This window comes from Balaenoptera musculus, chromosome 17, assembly GCF_009873245.2.
Source record: "Balaenoptera musculus isolate JJ_BM4_2016_0621 chromosome 17, mBalMus1.pri.v3, whole genome shotgun sequence".
Taxonomy (NCBI): Eukaryota; Metazoa; Chordata; class Mammalia; order Artiodactyla; family Balaenopteridae; genus Balaenoptera; species Balaenoptera musculus.
The window spans coordinates 20,524,861-20,543,818 of NC_045801.1; the positions used below are offsets into that span (position 1 = coordinate 20,524,861).

General features: G+C 42.2%; 1 protein-coding gene and 1 long non-coding RNA gene across 6 annotated transcripts in view; one reads left to right on the plus strand and one right to left on the minus strand.

Moving 5' to 3' along the window:
• SAMD12 (sterile alpha motif domain containing 12) overlaps positions 1–18,958 on the plus strand; it is a 410,789-nt gene that overhangs the window by 215,595 nt on the left and 176,236 nt on the right. The gene's annotated exons all lie outside the window — the stretch shown is intronic.
• On the minus strand, positions 740–13,303 carry LOC118883313. Of its 3 annotated transcripts, XR_005016995.1 has the most exons (6): positions 13,119–13,289; positions 10,096–10,126; positions 9,530–9,556; positions 9,118–9,244; positions 4,992–5,216; positions 4,622–4,672 (listed from the first exon to the last, which is right to left on the minus strand). It is a non-coding gene; the product is annotated as an uncharacterized LOC118883313 (long non-coding RNA). The 3 variants fall into 3 exon arrangements; XR_005016994.1 differs by having other exon boundaries at positions 740–4,672; positions 4,988–5,216; positions 9,118–9,556; positions 13,119–13,303; XR_005016993.1 differs by having other exon boundaries at positions 9,118–9,556; positions 13,119–13,299.

Below are 18,958 nucleotides of genomic sequence, written 5' to 3' on the forward strand. Positions count from 1 at the left end.
AATTCTAGGACAAAGTGGTTTATCTTTTCTTTCTTCCTCTTTCCCTCCCTCCCTCCTTCTCTCACTTCTTTCTTTCTTCCTTCGTTCCTTTCTTCCTTTCTTTCTTTCTCTTTTTCTTTCTCTCTTTCTTTCTCTTTCTCTTTCTTTTTCTTTCTTTCTTTCTCTTTCTTTCTTTCTTTCTCTTTCTTTCTTTCTCCTCTCCTATCCTTTCCTTCCTTTCCTCCCCTCCTCCCTTCCTCCCTTCCTTCCTTCCTTCCTTCCATACAGTAAAGCACCCAAATCTTAAATGTACAGTTCAATAAATTTTTACATATGTGCATACACTCATGTAAACCTTACTCAGCTCATAACGTAGAATCTTTCTATCTTTCCAACAGGGTCCCTTTGGCCTCCTCCCAGCTGACTATCTTCAGAGTGAACCATTGTTCTTACCCCTGCTATCATAGATTAGTTCTACATATTTTTAAAATTCTTTTATTTCTGGCTTTTTTCACTCAATATTTTCTCTGTGCAGTTTCTCTACATTGTTGAGTATAACTGTAACCTGTGGTTTTTCACTGTTGAATAATATTTAATTGTATGAATATCTTCTAATTTCTCTATTCCATTGCTGAGGGACATTGGATAATTTCCAGTTTGGGGCTCTTTTGATTAAAGGTACTAAGAATATTCTTGTACATATCTTTTGATAGAAAGAAGCACTCACTTCCATACCAAGGAATGGAGTTCCTGGGTCTTTTAGCCTGAATAGATACTCCAGAGTTTTCAAAAGTGATTATTCTAGTTTACACTTTGACCAGCAGTTCATGATAATTCAAGTTTTTCCACATCCTTGTCAACACTTGGTATTGTCAGTGCTTTCAATTTTAGCCATCCTAGGAGAGTTGTAAGAAAAGTTTATTCTTGAATTAAAACCAAGACAATTTTAAGATGAATGAATCAAAGTATAGGTTCAAGCAGAGGGCCATTAATCTTACAGAGCTTATTGGAGTGCCACAAGTAGAAAATAGTAAGAGATTTGTTGAGTTGATGTTTATTTAAATATAGCCCCCAGACCACCTGCCTCAGCCTCATTCAGGATGCTTGGTAAATATACATACTCCTGGCTTTAACCCTGATCCACTGAGTCAGAATTCCTGTCCTCAAATTCTACATGTGTACCAAACTCCCTTAGTAACCCTTATAGACATTGAAGAGTGTATGTACACCACTACATACATATTTGAATGACAGAGATCTCAAATGGCAATGTAGAAACTGGGTTAAATCTATGTTGACTGTATTTTGAGGCTAACAATTGAGGTACTCTGAAATCAAGACAGCCTCAGAAAATCTCAGTCACCCTTGATGTCCACAGATCTCACATATGGATAATTGGAATTCCGCAGGGAAAAGAGAATGAGGCCAAGGAAATATTTGAATTTTCTTCAGGAGGCTGAGAATTTTCCAAAGTTAGTGCAGACACAAAACCATAGATCCTAGGAGCTCAGAGAACACAAAACAGGACAAATACCGAAAATCAATCAGTCAAACAAACAAAACACATGTAGAAACTGAGGATAAAGGAACTTAAAATATACTTGGTCAAATTGACCAAGCAAATACGTGAAACAGCTAGAATTTAACCCCAGGCAATCTGACTCCAGAACTCCTACTCGTTTTCTTTCCATCTTTATTAAGGTATAATTGGCAAATAAAAATTATATATATTTAAGGTGTTTGACTTGATGTCTTGATATAGGTATGTATTGTGAGGGAAAGAAACTTCTACTCTTAACCATTCTGCTGTACGCATCTTCATTTAAAAAAAGAAACCACACTACCGCACACGCACATAAGATCATATATTATGTGTAACATAAATGTGTAGCAGACTTTATTCCCCATTTCCACTGAGAGAGCCCAATTTGCTCAACAGGTTAGAGCCCATTTTATCTCTTTACCTTTGTTTTCATTAACCCTGTTGCAACAGCAACCTGGTTGAAATGAACAAATCCTCTTTAACTCTTGGAGTTGCATTGAAGGAACTGGCAGGCTGGCATGAAGATACAGTATTTCCTACACTGGCAGATGCTAGCCTCATCTCTTCAATGTGTGGAGAGATGCAATAAATCAGGAAAGAGGCTCTGTACGCAATTCAGAATGCAGGGTGTGTGGGTGGACTCTCGACAGGGATTCTGATAAATTTTAGAGATTGCTTATCAGCAAGTTCCTTTTACCCCATTTCACTGTTTTTTGGTAGGTTTCTCCTTTTTAAATGGCTTGTAGCAACTAGTTACTAGTATCAGAATTTTTTTTTTTAACAAAGGACAACAATAAAAGACAAACAGGACCAGGCCTTACAAAAGATTTGTCTAATCAAAGGTCATATGGTGAAATCTAAAGATGCTTAAAATTTTTAGATAATTTTTAGATAATTCTGCTCTGATTATTTGGGTAAATGCCAGCATCTGCTTCTTGTTGTTTCTGCTGTATCAGTCCAGTGCCCCTACTTCCATATCTCCTCTCTCCCCAACTCACGTGCACACTCAGAAGAATGTTTACTACAAGCCATTGCTCTTTACTAGGAGGGAAACAGGGAAGGAGATTTCTAAGGATTAGGTTACATTCCATAGATGAAAGGTTGTGGTTTTACACACAATAATATCATTCAGCCTTTGACCCCTCTGGCTCTTCTGGCTGTAACAGTTCCCTTGTAAACCCTAATCCCTGGACACTGTCAGTGTAGATACCATACAGGACTTGCATCTCTGTCAAGAAAACTTTCAAATAAAGTTTTATCTCCTTGATGTTTCAGTGTTATTTCTCCATTTGCCTCTCCTGCATCTTACATATTTCTGTCTGATATTCTGATCTATGAGGACTTGCCTTTGATTAAGGGCCTTGCTCCTTAAATGTTCTTTTTCAGTTTCTCCACTTTATCAAAAGATTGGAGGCACCTCTGGTGACCCAACATCTCTGGCATGCTAAATCTGGGTGTCAAATGCAAACTTTGATTTGACAAGCCTCTTCCATTTCTAATTTCAATACTGATTTAGCAATACTGAATTATTTCTTTTTGTAGGCATATGATTTTCTTCTCCTCAAACTTCCCTGTGTTACATAGGTTTTTCATAATTAAAGGCAGTGGATTGTTTAGAATCTAATCTTGGACACGTGCCTTTTTTCTTATGGAAAGACAAGGAAATGGAACTTCATAAATCAGAATATTCGGCTTAAATGTAATTTATAAGGAACAAATACAGGAAATGTAAATCATGCTCAAGAAAGGCTTACTTTCATCTTACAAGTTGGATTGAAAAATCATGTGGCTACATTTCTAAGTGATGAAAAGACATTCTGAAAATAAAATGTCAAGGTTAAATGTAGAGGCACATTTAGTGGATATTTGAGCAATCCCAATGTCCTCAAAAGTTTGTGTGTGTGTGCGTGTGCGTGTGTGTGTGTGTGTGTTCCCAGCGATGAATCTCATGACTTAGCTCATTTAAAAGGTGAATTCTCATCAGGGCTAACTTCTGTGTCCTCATGAGCTTTTAACGTTTCAGTATTTTAAAGAAAGCCTAGAGCTGTAATAATCCAATCCAGAAAATATACAGGACTCGAGGCAAAAAGAAGCCTGGAAGACTACTGCTTTACCGTCAAAGAAAATCTGAAAGAACTGTTATAGATTCAAATTTCAACTGTGTCCAGATTTCATAGCACTCTATGATTAAGGGAGAAATCTAGGAATAGTCACTACAGACACTTGTGTTCCTTATGTTAGAAGCAAGATATGAAAATGGTTCAGATGGCTAGGACTGGGATGACATGCCACTGGAAGATGCAGCCCAAACCAATAGAAATTTGATGCTTGGGTAGAGATTCATGATTTTAGAATCGACAATTCTATAAAGTCATTTCTAAGGATGGTATCATCTTATTCTTCAGTTTAGGCACGTTTTGAAGCTATTCTTTACTGTAATAGTGAAGTTGTAACATTTGACATCTTTATGTAGAAGACTTAATTTAACCAATATAGTTTTTGTCGACTCCAAGCTGTTGATGTTATGATAGCAATGCGTTTATCAGTTATAAGATGTTTTTTCAATCTCAGTTCTGTTTTTATGGGCTGATCAGTACTCAGCTCTTCCTTTGACAGAGACTGTCTCCTGGCTTGTGAGGGTGTATGTTCTCACGGTCACAACATGATGGAGTGTGTGTGTTGATTTACAGATTTTTGTAGCTGAAGGCATGTATTCTGCTATGCTCCGTTACTCTGCATACAAAGGAAAACATTTCGATTGTAAAAAGCAAGCTCACTTGAGTTACTGAGAAGATGTAGCTTCTGCAAGGAGTAAAGGACAATGCTACATTTCCCTGTGGCTTTGTTGTTTGTGAATTTGACTTACTTGTGTATCCAGGTGTCTCCTGATTTAAGGAGACCCAGTATACAAAATCTAAATTTGTAAAATGAGGGATCCATGAGTCTGTATTTGTTCTTCTTATTCTCTTGTTAAAGTCACAGCTTTTTACAATAACTTTGACAATAACTCTTTACAATAGTGCCAAATTAATATTCAGTGTGGTACAGGGCTTGAAGTCTGGGAGTGCCAGATTTGACCCAAAGCATCAGTTCTTCTTGCTGGGAGGTTTTTGTCAGGATCTTTAACCTCTCTGGGCTTAATTTTCTCATCTGAAAAAATCGGAGAAGTAATGGTGCTTATATGTAAGAATCTGATGCGATAATTCATGTCAAGCATATAGATATTTATATGTGTATGAAAATATATGTGTATCTGCATATATACATATGTATTTATGATTTACATAGTGCTCAAATACAGAGTGCGCTATTATTACATAGTGCTCACAGTGTTTTATGGAAAATGAGACACACGTATAAAATCAATAGATGACGTACACATACAATTTTTAGCAGCAGATTTATCTTAGTAATTATGTATTGCAGAGACCACTATTCGTTTTCATTCCCTGCACACACACTTACTTACTGTGGAGGTGGGTGACCTAGAGGCGTACTGGATGGGGCAGTGAAGCCATCTGGGCTGTTTTAAAATCATCACAGGCAACATGTCATGTTCGTGTCAGAGACTTGATCGGGCACCCCTTTCCCCAGTAAATCCCTGTCAGAGTTTGGGTTCCCCAGAAAGCAGGCTCAGAGAAGGAGATCTGGGTGTTAGGAGTTTGTTGGGTGGTGTCCTCCTGTTCGCCACCTGCTGGGAAAGTGAAAGATGCAGAATTCAGGCTGTGATTCAGTCATGACAAGATCTCAACCAGCCCCAGTTCTGGAGCTGGGGTTGACCTTTGGAGTTCACTGGGGGCTGGGCTAGTTGGGAGCTGGACTTTTACACCTTCTTCCTCCCACCCACCCCACCAGTCATTGGATCCTGGCTGCTTTCAGGAAGAGGGTCGTGACCTCGGGCAAAGTGGCTCTTTTCAGCCCGGGGCATTGCCCAGAAGGGCCGACAGCTGAGAGCAGTCAGCAGGCAACTCTCACTCCCAGCAGCTGGGGAGTTCTCTAGGCCTTACGGGGGATCTGAGTGACATGGCACAGAGTCTCCCATTCAGTAGAACCGATTATTGTCAGAAATTGATTTGGCCTAAGTTATCTGGTCTCTACTTTTCTCTTGTCTTTCTCCCTCTGTTTTTTCCTTCTCTCCCACCCTTCCATCAGTCACTTATCGTTGGCCTGCTATGCAGCGGGCACTCTAGTGAGGTCTAGAAATTAAAATATTTTTAAAAAGAGATTCTCTTCCCTTTCCAAAGCTGCTATTCACATGCAGAGACAAGCCAGGCAGCAAAATGGGCAGAAGCGATGAACTATGGAGTTGGAAAAATAATAATTCAAAATTCTGCTGTCTCTTACTATCTATGTGATTGTGTCACTAAAATTCTCAAGCCACATTTTCCTCATTTTTAAAATAGGGATAACAGTTAAACCTATCCAGAGGACTGTCCCAAAGAATAAATTAAAGAATGAGAAATTATTCACATTTATACCCAGCCCATCATAATTGTCCAATAGATTATTGATGTTTTTATTATTGATAATAATGATGATGTCAAAGGTTTATGAATCCATTTCCATGTAACTCCTTTACCTTTGTTGAGTAAAATAAAAGGTACCTCAGCTAGGAGGAAAGCTCAGTGATTGAATGACCTGATGTGTTAGACTCTACCCTTCACATACTCTGTACACTAGGGATTCTGTGCCTCAAGGGCCTTCCATTGCAAGGTATGCTCTAGTGACTACTCCTGGCTGGACTCCTCAGCATTCAGCACAAATGGTCCCTTCTCTTTCTTGAACCACGCTCATTCTGACACCTCATTCTCCCAGATTTTTTCCCTGTCTCCAGTCATTCATTAGCAGTGTGTCCCTGTTGGCCTGTCTTACTGATCTACCCACTCAGTGCGAGAGGTCCTCAAAGGATCAGCCTTAGGGCCTCTCCTCTGTCCATTCCCCTTTCTCTTTGACAGTGGGTTTATATGTCAACTCTATGATGGTGGCTCCCAAGCTAAACTCCAGACCTGACTTCTCTTTGAAGCTCCAAGCTTGTACTCCACGCCCATTTTGCATTTCTCTTGAATATCTCATAGGCATGGGCAGTTCAGATTTATTCCGTGTCCTGACCAGAAGTATTGATCTTTTCCTTCTGACTTGTTCACTCAGTGTTCTCCATGTCAGCAGTGGCCCTTTCTTTTATTTTATTGACCAAGTGAGAAACACAGGGATGATTCTTGCTCTCCATTTCTTTCTTGCCTCAATACCTAATCTAACACCAAACCCTTTCATTCTACATTCAAAATATCTCCTCTCTTCACATCTTTATCACCACCTTCTAGTAGAAGCCACCGTCATCTGTGGGCTCAACAACAGCTCCAGTTTCCTAGCTAGTTTCCCTCCTTCCAGATGTCACCTAGACCCTCAACTGGGACATTTTTTTATAGCCAAAGAGAGTTTTTAAATATAAATTGTATCCTGTCACTGCCCTGCTTAAAACTGTATTTTGACTTCGCATCACAGTTGGAGTAAGTAATGGGATCCTTGATCTTGCCTCCAAGACCAAGAATGATCTTACACTTGCCTGCCCTTCTATCCTCATCTCAAGCCACTGACCTCTTCTATCCTCATCTCAAGCCACTGACCTCTTCTATCCTCATCTCAAGCCATTGGCCTCCACCCGTCCCACAACCCTACCTCACCTTGCTGGCCTTCTTGCCTTCACTGAAAGTAGTAGTCTACACAGAACATTTGCATTTTTTTTTTTCTTCTGCCTCCACCCTCTTTCACTTTACTCTTCACCGGTCTTTCTCATCCTTCAGATAGTAGTGTACTTCCCTCACTAAAGTGCAGCTCTGTGAGTACAGAGACCATATGGATTGTATTCACTGCTATACCCAGCACCTAGCCTAGTGGCTGCATTAGAAGATCATTGTTTTGTTTGTTTGTTTTGTTGGGTTTTTGTTTTGGTTGCGTTGGGTCTTCGTTGCTGTGCGTGAGCTTTCTCTAGTTGCAGCGAGCAGGGGCTACTCTTCGTTGAGGTGCGTAGGCTTCTCATTGCGGTAGCTTCTTTTGCTGTGGAGCATGGGCTCTAGGCACATGTGCTTCAGTAGTTGTGGCTCACGGGCTTCAGTGGTTGTGGCTCGCGGGCTTCAGTAGTTGTGGCTCATGGGCTCTAGAGCTCAGGCTCAATAGTTGTGGCGCACGGGCTTAGTTGCTCTGCGGCATGTGGGATCTTCCCAGACCAGGGCTTGAACCTGTGTCCCCTGCCTTGACAGGCGGATTCTTAACCACTGTGCCACCAGGGAAGCCCCAAGATCATTGTTTATTAAATGAAGGCTGAACCAAAGCAGGCATAGCCTTTCTAGACACAGCGTGAATTTGAATCAGGTGTCTTGGTTCTAGTCTCTGCTCTGCTAATTACTAGGCATGTGACTTTGGGCAGGTCCTTTCACTTTTCTGGGCTGTTTTTTTACTTTCATAATGGGGATGATACCATCTCTTCTCCCTTTCTCACAGGGCCATTCATTCAGCAAAACTTTAACAAATATCTACCATGTGCCGAGCACTGGAGCTACTCAGTTAAATGAAACCCACATTCTCTTTATAAAGAGCCTAGAATTTGGAAGGGAAGAGAGTCATGTGAACAAATTCATGATTATATTATAATATAGTAAGTGTAATGCTAGAAACAAGGCACACCTTTATGAAATCTCTACTTTAATTTGAAAGAAATGTATTGAGTCAGGTACTATGCTAGGCACTTTCAAATTTACTACCTAATTTTACTTTCACATAGAAAGCTCAAAGCGTTGAAAATCCGTATTCTCATTTTACAGATGAGGAAACTATGACTCAGTGGCCTTAAGTAAGCTGCTCCAGCTCATAGCGCTAACCCAAGCTTTCTACTCCAAGTTCAGGTTGCTTTCCCAAAATCAAACAAACAAACAAAATTAAACTAAGTTGTGATTATATTATTGCTAGAAGAATGAGTTAACTAATATTGAACTGAAGTATTTTATAGCCAAATCTAAGTCAGAAGAGAAAGTTGTAACAAAGAATCTCACTTTTCCTTCAACTTCCACTTTTTTCCTAGCTTCCTCTGGGTCCGTTTTTATTATCACTTATGATTGATTATAGAAAGAGTCTATTATTGGCTATAGTGTGTCTTTATTTGTACCCACAGTAAACAAAGTGTTTCCTACAACAATGATTTGAAACTTTCTGAGGTTAGAGAACCCTTGTATGTGACATTTTGCTCCCAAAATACTGACCCTAGTGTGTGGTTACTGGAGAAAACCCAAGTGGGTATTGCTTTGTTTTCTTTCCAAATAATTCTTGAAATGTCTTATTGCACCTTACAGTTCTTTAGAGAGAGCTCAATTAGAGATTAAACATATGAGATATACATCCTATAATAATGGAATTATAAAAAAAAGGAAGTAAGGACAGCTAAGTGACCTGAGCCCTCAAGCAGCGGCTGAGAGTCACAGTGAGGGAAGCAGTGTACAATGTAGGTATTGGTATAATTATAAACTGGCTGTACTGTGTAAGGTGGATGTAAAGTACATTTCACCTGTGGGAACAGAGGGACCCATGGCTCATCAGAAACTCACCTGTAGCAAATCCTCAGTCTTAGGACTGGTCATCATCATCATCATCCATTGATAACTTCTGTTGAAAGCTTATGGGCCAGGCACTGTGCTTTCTATGTATCATCTCATTTAATCTTCATAAATATGCCTAGGACAGAGATAGTGTTATCATACTCATTAGTAAGGTGAGTAAATGAAGACTTACATCAGGTTAAGTAACTTGTGTAAGGTAGCATGACATGTAATTGGTGGAGACGTGTTTTGCGCCCAAGCATCTGACTCCACGTGTGTGCCCTTGACCATCATAAAGCCATTGGTCCGTGCTGTCAGGGTCATCCAGTTCCCCCTTCCCCTGTGCTGCCAGTCTTCAGGGGTGATCTAATTCATCACAGCAAGAGCTCTCTCCCTTCCTCTTTCACTCTGTTCTTCCCACCTGCCTCCTGCTCCAGCATCGTAATCCCTGGGATGAGAGAAGGGAGAGAAGAAAGCTGTCATCCGTGCGTGTCTCTAGTTCCACAGTCCTTAGCACCATCACTCACCTGGGCTACCAGGGGGCTGTTGCAACCCTGAAAGTCTTTTTGCAAAGTCAAGGTACTGGCACTACAGACGTGGCATCACATGTACCTGCAGTTGCAACATGGGACTGTTCCCTTCAGAGTCTACCACACCCTCTAACTCGAGTTTCCCTTGACAAAGTTCATTTTGACACTGTCCAAATCTTATTTCACTAGGTTATTAAGCAGTATTCTGAATGTTGGCAATAGAAAAGTGAAAAGATACACCCTCGCTTTAAGGACCTTTAAGTAGGTGAAGAGACACCTGTAACAGCACCTTATACTTTACCTGTAGGTTCCGAGGGAAGCCAGGGAGAAAGTAAGATCTGAGCCAACCCTTGAAGCCCATCAGACAAGAAGTGGGGAGGGAAGACATGAGAAGGCAGAACATGTAGGGAGACACGGATAAAGCAAACACCGAAGACGGTCTGATCATGCTGCTTACCTTATTCCAGCATAACTTTTAGTGATGTAACCTGTTGACATCAAATTTTGGACTTTAAGTTCGGTGAGCTTATTTTTTTTTTAATATCTTTATTGGCATATAATTGCTTTACAATGGTGTGTGAGTTTCTGCTCTATAACAACATGAATCAGTTATACATATACATATATCCCCATATCTCCTCCCTCTTGCGTCTCCCTCCCACCCTCCCTATCCCACCCCTCTAGGTGGTCACAAAGCACCGAGCTGATCTCCCTGTGCTATGTGGCTGCTTCCTACTAGCTATCTATTTTACATTTGGTAGTGTATATATGGCCATGCCACTCTCTCACTTCGTCCCATCTTACCCTTCCCCCTCCCTGTGTCCTCAAGTCCATTCTCTATGTCTGCGTCTTTATTCCTGTCGGTGAGCTTATTTTTACTCCCTCTTGGAGGACAGAAGGGAACATTATGTAGATGTGCATCCTTTATTGTCTCTTCAGCATTGAAGCAATGCCAGACAGTGTCAATTTTTATGGTCTTGGTTTCCTCAAAATTTTGTCACATCAAACAGGAGAACCTTATTTCACTTCCATTACTCTTTTATTCATGAGGACCCTTCAGTTAAACCTCATTGGAAGTGTTGTGGTTATGGGCTTTGAGGCATTTCAAGATCAAATGCATGGAAATTTTTACTTGTAGAACTGAATTGGGATCCTTGTTCGTCTTGTACGCTTTGGAACTTTATCTCCATGAATGTGTTTCCTCATCCTTAAAATGGAGAAAAGAATGCTTCCCAGGGTGACTTGTGGATTAAATGGAGTAATGGATGGGAACGGGCCTAACACATAGTAGGTGCTTTTCTCAAAAGTATGTTTTGTGTTGGTTTGCCTCCTTATCTACCTGAGTCCCATGAACGTCTCTTGGATTAGCATTTTGAGAATCAGTTAGTTGAAAGCAAACATCTACATCAGTGGTTCTCAACCAAGGGTGAATTTGCCCTCCAGCAGACATTTGGCAAAAATCTGAAGACTTTTTTTTTTTTTTTTTGGCCATACAACGTGGCATGTGGGATCTTAGCTCCCTGACCAGGGACTGAACCCTTGCCCCCTACAGTGGAAGTGTGGAATCTTAACCACTGGACCGCCAAGGAAGTCCCTGAAGACATTTTTGACTGTCACACCTGGGAGTAGGTGCTACTGGAATCTAGTTGGTAGAGGCCAGGGATGCTGCAAAACATCCTACAGTGCCCAGGACTGCTCCCCACAACAAGGAATTACCCAGCCCCAAATGTCAGTAGCGCCCAAATAGACAAGGTCAAGCAGGTAAGACCCACTCTACTTGCATGTCATATTGATGACTTTTGAAATTTGGGATGTAGAAAATCAAATTTTCTTTTCCTTTCTACCACTGCCTCCTGAGAAAGGATACCCACTGTCCTCGTGAGGATGCCATCCTTTCAGGTGCTTCCATCATAGTTTCGGAGTGAACTACAGCACTCCCTGTAGGATTTTGGGTGGGACCCTTAGCTTTCTTTAGGTCTACTTCCTAAAAATGGCAATGACACTCTCTATTCTACTGCCTTCATTGAGTACTTAATCAGCACAAAATGGGGGAGAGGGTATCATTTCATCCCCAGTTTACAAGTGAAAAAACTGAAGCCTAGAAAGGTGGATCATCACAACAGTAACCGTGGAGCAAATAAATGGTCAATCCAGCCCTGACTTTCAACTCCAAACCCAAGACCTCTTTCTTTTTCACCAAAGCTTTCCTAATAGATCGTATGGTCCTCATGGTCATTGCTATAGGTTTTATCACATAATTGCTTTTAGGATGTTTAATACCTGCAGGTAACTCTTCAGCTCCCCAAAGGCAGGAGCACTGTTTCCATCTCTTCTGCTGAATGTTTCTGGAGCTGGGCTAGTACTCACTTGTTAATCTTTCTACCAAAGAAATCCCTGGTATTAATAAAGTCCAACATTGAAAAGCTTAAGAAAAAAAAACGAATCTCTAGGTATCAGGAAGAGAAAGTCGAAGTAGCTTCGAAACGTTTTTAAACATCCCTTTGGCATTGGGTCACTGGCTCAGATGAATTTGTGCGGAGAGGCCAGCTAAGCCCAGTGCCTGCCTCTTCAGCAGATGAGCACTGTACATGTCGGGCTGTTATGGCCACGGGTGGAGTATCGAGGGGGAGGGGGAGGCTGTCTGCAGACATCTCACGTGCTTCCTGGTAATTAATTTTAAAAGATGCCTGATGCATGGTGGGCTGCTCACCTAGTGACATTCAGTTAACAGAGAAGCCCCAAGACAATGCATACAAATTCTGACAAATAAAAGCAAATGTACCAAGAGGTCTGGTTTACCTATCAAAACCAGAAAAGACCTTGAAGGTGGTTTATGATATCATAAATCTTCGGCTATAGTCTCTGATATGTTGATACTATACTTCTTCACTTGGAAAATCTGCTCTGAGGTACAAGGGAAGTAATTACTGAGTCTTCCCAGGGACTAAAACGGAATCCCCAAATAAAATGTTTTAAGGTTTTCTTAAATTAATTTTTGGAGGGGATTTGGTAACTCTTTGTGTTACCAGCAACATCAAGGATTTAACCTTTAATTTACTGCCTGGAAGCTGTGTATTCCTTCTTGGAGAGCTGAAAAATAGTGCACAGCCATATTTTCCCTCTGTTTGAAAAACACTATAAAATTTCTTTCTGACTTTATATTTCGGGTGAGAATTAGCATTATTTTAGTTTCCTCCTATTAACATCATTGGCACCTGAATATATTCAACCAAAAACCTAGATTGTCTAAAACAGTCTTTTTTTATCCTGGGATAAACCATAATGGAAAAGAATATAAAAAAGAATGTATGTATGTGTATAACTGAGTCACCTTGCTCAACAGCAGAAATTAACACAACATTGGAAATCAACTATACTTCAGTAAAAAAAATAAATTAAAAAAATAAAAAAAGTCTTTTTACCCAAGACTGGTTTAAGAAAATCAATATACAGTTCCCATCAGTATGGTAAATTACTTACAGTGATCTCAATGCAAATGTCTGTTAACCCTTCTCTTCCTCAGCACAGGGAAGGGGCCTTTAATTTACTGCTAATCGTTCTGAATGTAACCAAGTAAGTGACCAGGCTTGGCAGTGGGCTGCCTTCTCAGCTAGGAGTGAGAGGAGACTTATTGGTCTTGGAAGGTTTTGTGCACATTCTCGCCAGGAAATGAAGCAATGGGTTGGCTGACCTCAGAGTCTGTTCACTCCGGTACTGGTGATTTGCAGTCGCCCTCAGGAAATCAGGCACTGGGTTGGGGGTTACCTAAGAAGATAGGTTTGCGCTGCACGTGAGGTTATAAAAAACGGAAGGCCTGTTCACACTGGTCATCAGCCACCCTTGGTCTCGTTTGCTGTTAAGCTAGAACAGACCTCACAGGGCGGAATCTCAGAACCTGAAGTCCATTCCAAAAGTCACTTGAAACCCTGAAGGCAAGGTTGCCTGAATCCCTTTCCATTGCAAGTGGGAGGGACATGGGGGAGGAAAGGTTAAAAGTCAGATGTTGAAAGTGGCAACTTGTGAGTCAAATATGACCCATGTACATGCTTTGTTTAGCTCTCATAATATGGGGGGAAAGGGCAAATTTTAAATTGGGAGGTTTCGTGAAACTTCTGGATTTTCCATTCTTCACTTAAAAATAGGAGCAGTAGCAACACTCAGCCTGTATTCTAGCATAGCAAAAATGGGTTAGAATTGCACATTTTAGAAAAAAACAACGACAAAATATCCCATCCACTGTCATCCACCAAGTCCCAGTGGTCCCTTAGATTGATCCTCTTCACGCAGTTATGTTATCCTGACGACATTTGAGTTTGTAATAACCTCAGGTGTAATTGGATAAGGAAGTGGCCCCAGGTGCATCAAACATACAGAAGTATGCAGTTGGACTTAAGATGTATTCCACATTGTATAATAATTAAAATACCAAAATTTGCCAGTGATTAACTTTTTGAAAGTAAGTTACCGTGGGTTCTCATTATTCTTACTTGCCTACAGCCTGATGGGCTTTCTTGAAATGATGATAAGCAGGACAGTACAGCAGCTCAACTGAGAATTACAGATAAGCTTGGCTCTGTAAGTCAAGATTCTCTTGAGTACACGTGGTACAAATGAGCTCAACTCGCTCCCCGCCCCTCCCCCTCCCCCTCCATATTGACTTATATAAATGAGAAGCCCAGGGGTATCTGACTTCAGGCAAGGCTGTTTTTAGGAAATCAAATAATGTTATCTTATTTACCTCCCTCTCTCCCTCCCCCCTTTCTCTTTCTCAGCTCTGCTTTCTCTGTTGGCTTAATTCTCTAGCAAATTCTCTCCATATGCTGGCAGAGACAGCCACTGACAGCAAGTCTAAGCTTATATTGCCCCTTGGGACGTGATCTAAGTAAGAAAGGGAGAGAACTTCCCTCTTAGAAACCATAGCAAGTCTACTAAATTTTATTTGCCCTGTGTCTGGGTCACACACCCAGCATTAAAAAATTTGTTCAGTGCCTCCATTGAGTCAGGCTCTAGCTAGGTGGTCGGAAACATCCTTACATGATGGGAGGAGGTGGGGGGGAATCAGAAAATAAAAGGTAAACATAAGAAGAAAAGTATGTAGTCCTTTAGAAATGAAAAGTCCTGTAGTAAAAGCCCCACCAGTTGAGGAGGAGCAGCCCTCCCTGCCAAAGGCAAAACATAGCTCCTTTCACCAGAAGTAGGCAGGGATGCAGTGCAGGCAAAAAACGAGGCATTCGTAATCTACAAAGGAGTGTTTTATGACTGTGCACATCATCTTGTGTCTCAGATGTGCTGCTTCAGGTTGGGCAGAAAAAGGAAAAAAAGACTAAAACTGGCTGCCCTGTAAGGTAGGCATCCCAAAATGGCATGTGAGACTCGTATGATGTGCTCCACGCCCAGCCATGTCAAGCTTCCCAGAGTTCCCTAAAGTGGACCATTTGGTTGTCATTTCCGTCTCTGCCGAAGCTGTTTCCTGTGCCTCCAGTGCCCTTCCCCCTCCTACTCACTCTCCTGACTTGTGTTTTTTTTAATTCAAGGACCTCAGCTAAGTCAGGTGCCCCTCCTGTGGGCTCTGGAAGAATCTGTACTTGTCCCACTGGCAGGGAAGTTACCTTTCTGCTCCTGGTTCTTCATCGTGAAATGTGTCCAGTCCCTGGTACAGACCTGGACCTTGTGTGATGAAGGAAGGATGAATTTGTTTCACAGCCCCTCGCAAAGGCCCCTCAGTCCCCTGTCGTTCTTCCCTGTGGGAAGACTGTAGGGCGGTGGCCGTCACAGCCTTGCGCATCGTGAAGTTGTGCCCGTGTCTGCACTGCTTGCCTTTCAGTCCTCAGAGACAGTGACCTTCTCTGGCCCTCAGGCTCCCTACACGAGACTCGGCAGAAGCCTGGTTGGGGAGCATGTCAGGCTATGGGAAGGATTCCTGGGCAGCAGTTTAGAGAGGTAGTTATAGAGCATGGCTTCTACGTATATTTGTCTCCTAGATCTGCAGCTTAGTAAGTATGTGACCTTTAGCTATGTTTAGTAGCTATTGATCAATTATAGATAATAAAAGTGTCTTCACAGAATTGTTGAAAATGAGGTAATCCGTGTAAAGCTCTTAGAACAGTGTTTAACACTTAGTAACGGCCGTCTTTGTGGAGCTTATCATTTGTGTGAGAGGCAGACAACACACAAATAAACCGATACACAGGGGTAGACAGGGACCCCTACTGGAAGGAGGGTGCTGTTGTAGTTCGGGTGGTGAGAAAAGGCCTCTCTGAAGAGGTGATCCTGGAACACACAGAAGTGTCAAGGCAATGAGAGGAATGGCAGGAAGGCTAGTGTGACTAGGGCAAAGCAGGCAAGATAAGTATGTAGGAAATGCGGTCCAAGAGAAGGCAGGGGTCAGATCATACAGGGCCTCCTAGGCCTTGGTGAAGACTTTGGATCTTATTCTAAATGGGGAAAGTTTTGAGCACGGGATGACTTGGGCATAATCTCATGTCTGAAAAGAATTCCTCTGATCAGTATGTGGGGAACGAACTGGGGGTGGAGAGTAGGTGTAGCAGTGATGGGAAGAGTCAGAACACCACCAGGGCAGTCAAAACAGGAAGCGTGGGTGCCCTGCACTAGGGTGCTATTATTATTGTGACGATGAGAAGGAAGGAGGAGGACGCATCCTCAGCCAGCCGAGAATGGTAGTGCCCAGACTGCATCATCATGGTGGTTCCAATGTACAGAGGGTGTGTGTTTGTATTATGTCATTTGATCCTCACGGTCACCCTATGAAACAGTGTCATTTTCATTCCCACTGTAGAGATGAGGCGATTAAGACTCAGGTGTGATTTCCTGGGCATTTATCTATACCCTTTAGCTCATGATCCCATGCTTTTGTGATTACGCTTCTCTCCTTATATCTCTGTTCCACAAATTCTGATTTTGGAGTCATGGTGACATTGAAGAAACATGGGTTCAGGCTGTGGTACCCTGATGGTATGCCCAGCACCCTGTCACTCTGTTCACTCTGTTGCTCTGGCCCAGCCAGGACTGGGGTAGAGCCGGGGGCATCTACCTGGTGTGTGACACAGACCTTTACCTGGGATCAGATTTGGAGCTAACCCTGTGCACAAATGGCCGTTTGTTTGGGGAACTGTACAGTGACCTCTATTTCCAGAAGAAAAGAGGCCCTGTAACTCACACTCTTTGGGAAAAGTGGCATTCCCCAACCACTTGCAGGGGCACCAAGACTTTCCAGTAGGGTAGGCGCTGAAGTCACATCCTTTGCCCCCCTCCAGTTTACCCTGAAATTTCCTGTTGGGCCTTATAACATGTGGTCATTCATCTTGGAAAGCTGTGACAGGGCTTCTGTTACAATTCTCTGAACAGAATATGGGGGTCATCTGAACTAGAGACCACAAACCAGATTGGGCCTGAAAGTCAGAGACACCTGCCTAGACCCAAGTCTTCCTGCCGTTTCCTGTGTGGTTTTATACTTTCTCTGAGACTCACTTCTCCGTGGAACACAAAGAACCCTGTGCCATACTCAGAAATCTCAGAGGTTCCTTCCAACTTGTAACAGACTGCATAGTGGCCATTCAGAGATACAGGTCCTAATCCCTGGAACCTATAAATGTTACCTTATAAAGAAAAAGGTCTTCGTAGATGTGATTAAAGATCTTCGCAGGAGGAGATTTTCCAGGATTATTTAAGTGGGCCCTAAATCACATCACGTGTCCTTATAAGAGAGAGGCAGGATGAAATTTCATACACGGAAGAGGAGAAGGTGATGTGAAGATAGAGGCAGAAATTAGAGTGATGTGGCCTCAAGCAAAGGAATGCTGGCAGCCAGAAGAAGCTAGAAGTATCAAAGAACGAATTCTCCCCTACAGCCTCCAGAGGGGATGTGGTCCTGCTGACATCGTGATTTCAGCCCAGTGACACCAATGTTAAACTCTGGCTTTTAGAACTATGAGGAGTAAATTCTGTTGTTTGGAACCCCTGTATTTGTAACGTGTTAAGGCATCTGTGGGAAGCTAATACACTGCTCCCTAAGTCTATTGTCAGTTACCTGTTCTGGCCGCCCATCTGCTCAGCAAAGCTTATAGTCTCACTTGGTGCTTGTTCCAAAGCGGAACAAGACACTTGTCTTTCTTTAAGCCTGTAGGAAGGTGAAGTGGTCATTTAGTCTCAAGTTCTCTATTCCGTTCAACTTGGCAGGTGTTCCTGTGTTCGACACCAACAAAATGCCACCTCCTTCCTGTTACGTTCAATTTCTCTTTGTCGGTATTGTCCTATCTGAGAGTCAGTGTCCAATCAAGTCTCTTGAAGCAGAAAAGCCACTAATTTAACAACCTTGAGATCATCAGTAGTGAGTAAAGAAAACAACATTCATTTAGTGGCTCTAAGTATATCCGTTCAATAAATATTTCTTGTGCACCAGCACGTGGGCAGCAGTAGGGAACCTGTGACAGTGGAGAACCTGACAGGAAAGATACTTATTCTTATGGAGCTGGCATTGTATTAGGCCACATGCAGTAAAGCTTTTGTGTATATGCTCACGCTTCAATTGCAGCAAAATTCTTATTTCCAAGATTGCTAGCAGAGCGTCAGATCCATGTTTCTGCTGGGTGAACCTCCTCGTGGAATATTCCCTGTCTTGGATTTCTACAAGGAGTCCTGGGAAACAGTTTTAGCACCCAAGACAACTGTTGGGGTTAAGCAATACAGACCTTAGGTCATAAGAGGTCCCTCTGATTTCTCTAAATTCCATCACGACGTGCCTGTGCTCACCTTACCCCAGTCAACTCAGAGCTTTGGGATTTGAGGAGAGTATTGAACGAATGAAAACATTCTGGGGAGGGAAGAAGACTATCGTAACTGTCCTCCTTTGTTTAATTCCATACTTTTCATTACTTCTCTGCATCCCAGGTGCTCTCAAAAGAAAAAAAATAATAGCACTAATACTACCATGATTTCCTCCCTCTGGTACATCCTCTCTTGGAGCAGTGACTCAACTTCCTGCCCTGAAATGGTGCCCCCAGCCATTGGTGGCTCAGGTTGAAAACCTGAGTCATCTCTGATGTCTGCCATTCTTTCATGCCCCACTTCTAGGTATTGTAATTCAGAATTCTACTACTTCTCACTATGTCTTCACCTCCACCCTAGTGCAGGGCACCCTTGCTTCCTGTTTTGACTGCCCTGGCGGTGATTTGACTCTTCCCATCACTGCTACACTTACTCTCCACCCCCAGTTCGTTCCCCACATACTGACCAGAGGGATTCTTTTCAGACATGAGATTATGCCCAAGTCATCCCGTGCTCAAAACTTTCCCCATTTAGAA